Source organism: Trachymyrmex septentrionalis, unplaced genomic scaffold, assembly GCF_001594115.1.
Source record: "Trachymyrmex septentrionalis isolate Tsep2-gDNA-1 unplaced genomic scaffold, Tsep1.0 scaffold40, whole genome shotgun sequence".
NCBI lineage: Eukaryota > Metazoa > Arthropoda > Insecta > Hymenoptera > Formicidae > Trachymyrmex > Trachymyrmex septentrionalis.
The window spans coordinates 1,741,742-1,748,237 of record NW_017305569.1 but is presented as its reverse complement, the minus strand read 5'-3'; positions in this window follow the sequence as shown (position 1 = coordinate 1,748,237).

Here is a 6,496-nt window from a genome sequence, read left to right as displayed (position 1 = left end):
GAGTACGATTGATTCATTTTTTTAGTTTCTCAAAATATTTCGATTAATTATAACTTACTTAAAAAATTTATAAATTTAAGAGATTAAATAATCTATATATTTTTTCTTTTATATTATCAAGTACCTATTGAATGCAGCAATAACGTTCGAAATGAAAAGATATCTTTATACATTTTATTGTACAAGGAGAAAATTGTTTTCTTAAAGTTTACCTTAAAAATACGATAATCATGGAACAACATTGTATTTCGAAGAATTTTAATGTGTTTCTGTCATTAATAAAACTACAATAAAGTATAAAATAAGTTTGATTAATTTGACTGAAGTGCATGGTGAAAATCTTTAAAATATTGTATTGCACCACAACTACCGTATTTTCAGGGTAAATTTTCAAAGAAAATTCTCTCCGTGTAGCGCTTATCTGAATTATATCCGTTTTCTTCAAATTTTAATGAAATTATTCGAAACGTTACGTTTTAATTTCTCTTATCAATTTAATCTTTGCAACTCTCCGATTCTTCAACGGATTAGAATATTTTACAATTTTCCTTTAAAAAATATATGCAAGAGAGAGAATTATAAATACTTCCGCGTGCCTAAAGCACCGGCGACAAAGAAACGATCAATGGATGTGTCGAAGGAACGGCTCAATTCTCGCGCGATTCTCGCGATAACATTGCGAAATGCTCGAAGCGGATGCCCCGTAAAGGTTTCGTTGCTGGCAGCATTTTTCATTGCCCGAGCAACGCAGCGACGGGCATGTCGGGTCAGCGGAGAGGCTTTTTAAGGAGCATTTTATTTTCGTACTGTATGTGTGTGGACGCGACCACCGTTAATCCCGACCTTCTTACCTCGGCGATGATCCGTCCGATAAATTCCACGGAGCTCGCGCAGAGCTGTTACTACCATCGTTCGAAGTTGTCGGGCATTTATTCCCGCTCGAGTACGCTTTTGACCCGGCCAACGAGAGCCATCTCTCTCACTCACGACGAGCATTGATCGCGATGATATTGCGTAGGCGCGTATCAAAATTAAACTCCGACGGTGGTCGCGAAAGAATTCAGAATGACTGCGATCGTTGATCGCTGAGATGGAAACGCAACGCAAATAAACGAATTACATTTACTGTCTTGCAAGCTAACTGTACGGTCGCTTTGGCAAATTCAAATTCCAAACTTGATAAATGAAAATTATACCTCATACAAGATCTATAGATAAACATTAATTTAAAGATAATTTAATTGAAATTTTTTACTCAAATATTTTTCCCTCCCAAAAAGTATTATGAAAATATTAAGATACATTAAGATAAATTAAGATTAAGACAATCAAATTATTGAATAAAATTATTTAAGATTGATACAAGTGATAAAAAACGAAGAAATAAACCTTTACTTTAAGATCGCGTCGGCGTCGAGCTATAAATCCTTTAATTTTCTGGTTTACTTAAGATCATCCTGTATAACGGTATCTGTCGCAACGGATCTTATTTCATCTCGCTGTGGCTTCTATCGTTCTAATATCAAGCAGTAATGCCGCGAATATAAAGATCTTTTCTTCAATGTAGAAATACAAAATTTACGCAACTTCTAATCATTATTTCTCCAAATTCTTTACAACGGAATCTCATTCTAAAGAATAAAAATTGAACCAGTCCTTAAAAAAAATGACTCAATTTTCAATCCTTAAGGGTGAAATTTCACTATTTACATTTTAGGATCGATTGTTCCATTTTCGGATAAACTGTGTGATAATTTATCTAATCCCTGGTTCATAAATCGAGATCGAATCAACATCGATTAATTTTTCGGACCGTTTGATTTGATATCGACTACATTTTCTATTGATCTCCGAAGAAGATCGACATTTTGTTAACGAGAAGATCGATGTTTTATCAATGTTGCTCGATAAAATAGCGATCTTCTTTCGAAGATCAACAAATCTAGTAAGTATCAAATCGAAAGTCCTAAAAATCAATCGATTTCAAATCGACTTGCGAGCCCGGGATGGCTAAACCAGGATAAACAAAAGAGTACGAGTAAGAGAATGAGAGCTGAAGTTTATCAAAGATAAATAGAACCTAGCCTTAAAGAGTATTATACAAAAGTGAAAAAAATGAAGACCAACAATGTTCATGCTACGGATTCAACAGAAATAAAAAAAAAAAGAAAAACTTAAATTTTTCTATCGATAGCAGACTCATCTTGTATCGCCTTCAGTGATTCAACGTCGACGTTGAAGATTAACGTATACGATGGCTGAGCTCATAATCCGCCGTCGGCGCGGCGGAAACGAAAAGTGCGCGAGGAGAGAGAAAGAAACGAAGAGTTCGCTCCGCGGAGTGTCCCCGCCCTCGATACGAATAATTTATCAATTACTCGCCCCGGTGATTAATCGTCTCAGCGGGTGCACTCTACAGCACGAGGAAGGAAGAAAACAGAAACGCCGAGATTGGCGATGCACGGTAGATAGGTCATACAGGCACTTCAATTATTTATTATCGAGCCGCATGCAGGCGCAGGAGGTTGATGTGCACATGCACTAATATGCAATGGCATAATGTTGATTAATGTCCTTTTGATACTCTTCCTTAATGCGCCCGACAATGCACGCGGATAAATTAGTTTTTCCGATTTGATGGGATATATCAAACTGGATAGGTGGCATTTGCCTTCAGACTTTTTTCACCATGTTCAATTTTAAGCTCATAATATTTTCGTCGTGAGACTTCCATATCTGCATACTTCTCGGACGCAACGCGGTCACTCTTGCGTAGAACCCCGCAGGACTACAAGATGGAGATCCGCGTCCCGAAACAAATATCCTTCATGCCGGCCAAGACGAAGCCGTGTCGAAGACAAGCCCATAGATTTAATCGCGCACTGTTATCCATTCCTCTAGCAGATCTATCGTACCGGTAGATCGTCGGATGTCGATCCACGACACGGATCGCGCGTACTTACGTGCCTGATCCAAGACATCCAAACGTCGTTCAATATCTCTACGGTCTCTAAAGCGCACTACAATGTTTAAAAATAAAACTCCTCTACACCTTAATATTAATTTTTCAACAAATTTCCTCACTCAGATGTCAGACTTCATCATGCAAGTTTGCAATTAGAAAGCAGCGAGAAAATATTTTGCCTAATTGAATTTCTATTGCCAGACTTTCTCCTTTCGCGGCGTGCTCCGCCTATCGATCGCGTATTCGGATCTAACCGATAGTCACGTGACAGGTTCGTCCCGATCGCATACCCTTGATGCCTTATAACGAGCGTCAGTATGTAAAACGGAGATACGAAGGCAAGGAAAAAGAGGGAACTATTGCGGGATTGCGCTTGAGCAGGAAGAAGGAACCGCTACGAACGGATAACACACTGCGCGGTTAAATCTATGGCCTGACAAGATACAACACGCGATGTTGTATGAACCTGCCGTGCGTTCGTTGTACTTCCGAGATCTATACCGAAGCGTTTCTCAAGAAAGTTAAATTATTATCTGTGAAAAAAAGTATACGGATGATGTTCTCCGTTTTTCGTTACATAAAAAGAAGTAAAGAACGATTTTGCTGTATATCTAAAACTTTAGTTAGACGCAGATCTGAAAATAATTTTGTTGAATCATCAAAATAATTAAGAATAATTTAGGAAACTCGGGCATCGTGAGCAATGCTGCAAAAAATTTTGATATTCTAGCAACCGGCTCGAGCGACCTACATAATTAATAATTATTTTGATGATACAAACAAAATTAATTTCAGATCTGTATTATTATGAAAACTCTTTAAAATCAAGATGTCTGTTTTTGGGTCAATACATTTAAGGTATTTTTTACCTGGGATTGGACAAGTTTGTACGCGGTTTAATCGAAGAAAAAACGAATTTTGTTTAATTCGAATGTTAAATAACGTTAATCAGATCTTTTGATATTTTTATACTTCGGATAATTAATTTTAAAGTCGAATTTTAAAATCAATTTAAAAGATAATAAAATTATCTTCATTGAGTCCATTTATTATACAGAATTAAACACAAATTTCGGGGCGATCTAACCAATAACATAAGCAGTTTAAAGTTTTTCTGATTGTTATAGAGGAACTAACTTATTGAGTACATTGAATATTACTACAACAATAATGAGCTTTAAATATTATAATAACAATTACAATGATATAAATTTATAGGGTATTAAAGAACCAATCGCAGAACTTGTTGCGTAAAATTATTTTATATATCTTTATGATAATTACGTAAATTTAGATGTTCAAATCTATTCTCTTGACATGTTTCAGCGGCTTGATTGAACTCTCATCAGAAATTCCAAAAAATTTATATATTTATATTTAGTATATTGATTTGTCTGAGATTAAAATTGAACTATTCAGAACAAAACTTTGTTCCAATTGATAAGCCGTAACAATGCCACCGCAGATTAAAGACTAATTACTCGGTTCTTATATATTGAAGTGGCAACAACTCTCCGCTCGAGCTTCTCACCACTTCCTTCTTAGGTATGTCTAAAATAAGGTGGGGGAAGATTCTTACCCATGCAAAATCAAATCTAAAATCAATATTATGATGACCCGCGCTGACACCGTCTTTATCTCTTGACGAAATACGAGTTGTTATTAACACGCGATTTAATCGCTTAAGACTTGTTGCGATATTTTAGCTTTTGGAATTATATTCGAATTCAAATGTTAATTTAGAAAAGGTTAATTTAAAAAAATATCCTGTACTATTTAGCTACATGCAAAAATCGTACTTTTCATTTTATGTACATATATATGATTTGTTGAAATATCTAAAAATTTAGATATAGATTTGAAAATAATTTTGTTGGATCATCAAAATAATTATGTAGGAAATTTAAACATCATGAATAATGCTGCAAAAGTTTAATATTCCAGCAACCAGCGTTTTACATAATTATTTTGATAGTTCACCAAAATTATTTTCAGATCTGTATCTAGCTAAATGTTTAGATACTTCAGAAAAATTGTGTAGTTCTAACCGTGTAGTAAAATATTAACATATCAGTTGTTAATATTTCAAAAATTAAGTGGTACCGTATCGGTTACAATTCCATTAGATCGCTTCACGAAATCTCATCTGAATTTTATTATAATAGCACACGATGCAATGAGACATCGATGAACATTACAACAAAATCATACGAGGCGGGAACGCGACAATATATATATCATCCACTCAGTGGGATTTATCTCGAAGAACGACGAGGATCCAATCGCGTGGCGACGTACTGTTCCCTTAATTCCGGGCGTGCTCCAGGTTGCGTGTTGCCTCGGGCGCGGGTGTGCCCTCTCGACGCGTTAACGCTCATGCACGCATACGCACGCACGCACGCACGCACGCACGCGTGCCACGCCGACTAAGAGGCGTGCGCGTGCTCACTGTCTGCCGCGAGCATGTCTCACCCACACCTGGGATGCCGATCCTCCAGCGTAGGAATCGTCTAAGCAGCCATTGCGGCGCTCCACGTGTCGTCCACGTCGAGATATCGCGAGCACGTTATCGTAATAATTTTAAGAGTCGGCCATCGCACCGCGCACTCGCTTGTGCTTACGCACGCGTCTGTCGGCACAACCGGCGTACACGTGCATCCGACACCGATCTAATGCCGAGGATAAGTGAGTCGTGCTTTATGGTAGGTACACAGACGCGAATTATAGCCGTGGCGTTTGATACACGGTGTCTCCCCGCGGGATTCCCCGACTGGCGAGAATAATCGGATGTGTGATGATGAGAATATATGTATATATTCACCCAAATTCGTACGTTGGATGAAAATAAGGGTAGGGTATCTTGATAATTTAACCGCGTAAGACGAGATTAGACCGCGCCAAAATGTTACGGAGCATCGAGAGTGAAATGTGCGAAACTATTTATTACGTTGTGGCAACTTGCATTAGGTCGTATGAAATGTAGAAACATCATCCCCGACGTCGCTCTTAATCTGAGAATCAATTAGGCCGAAAGCTCGGCGGATCGGTACGCGATGCATCATATTCGCGCTCATAATTTATACGCTTGGCTTCGCAGGAGCCGCTTCTAAATCTGCTTTAAGTCCAACATCCGTATTTATCACCGCGAGCCTCGGGAATTCATATCGATGTTCTCGAGCGGGAAACCGCGAGAGAAAAAGCGAAGCCCGTGCAGAATCCCCTTAGACATCTCCCACACGAGCGCAATCGCAGCGCGCGAGCAACGACGAGAGTCCGCGTATCTGAGAAGGTAAAGACAAGCGGAGCGAGGAAATCTCTTATACTTGTTGCGGATTTAAATGTTCTCTTTCTCCTTTCGCTCTCGATCTCTCCCCCGCTTCCTTTTTCTCCCTCTTTCACGGTTCGTACTGGTAGTACTAGTCTCATTAGTAGTCAGTTGGAGAATCTTCTTACGCTCGTAAGTTACCAACCAGCTGCCGCTGTTGACTTGCTCTTTGAATAAGTACCAGTCGGCTATACCTCCCCCCCTCC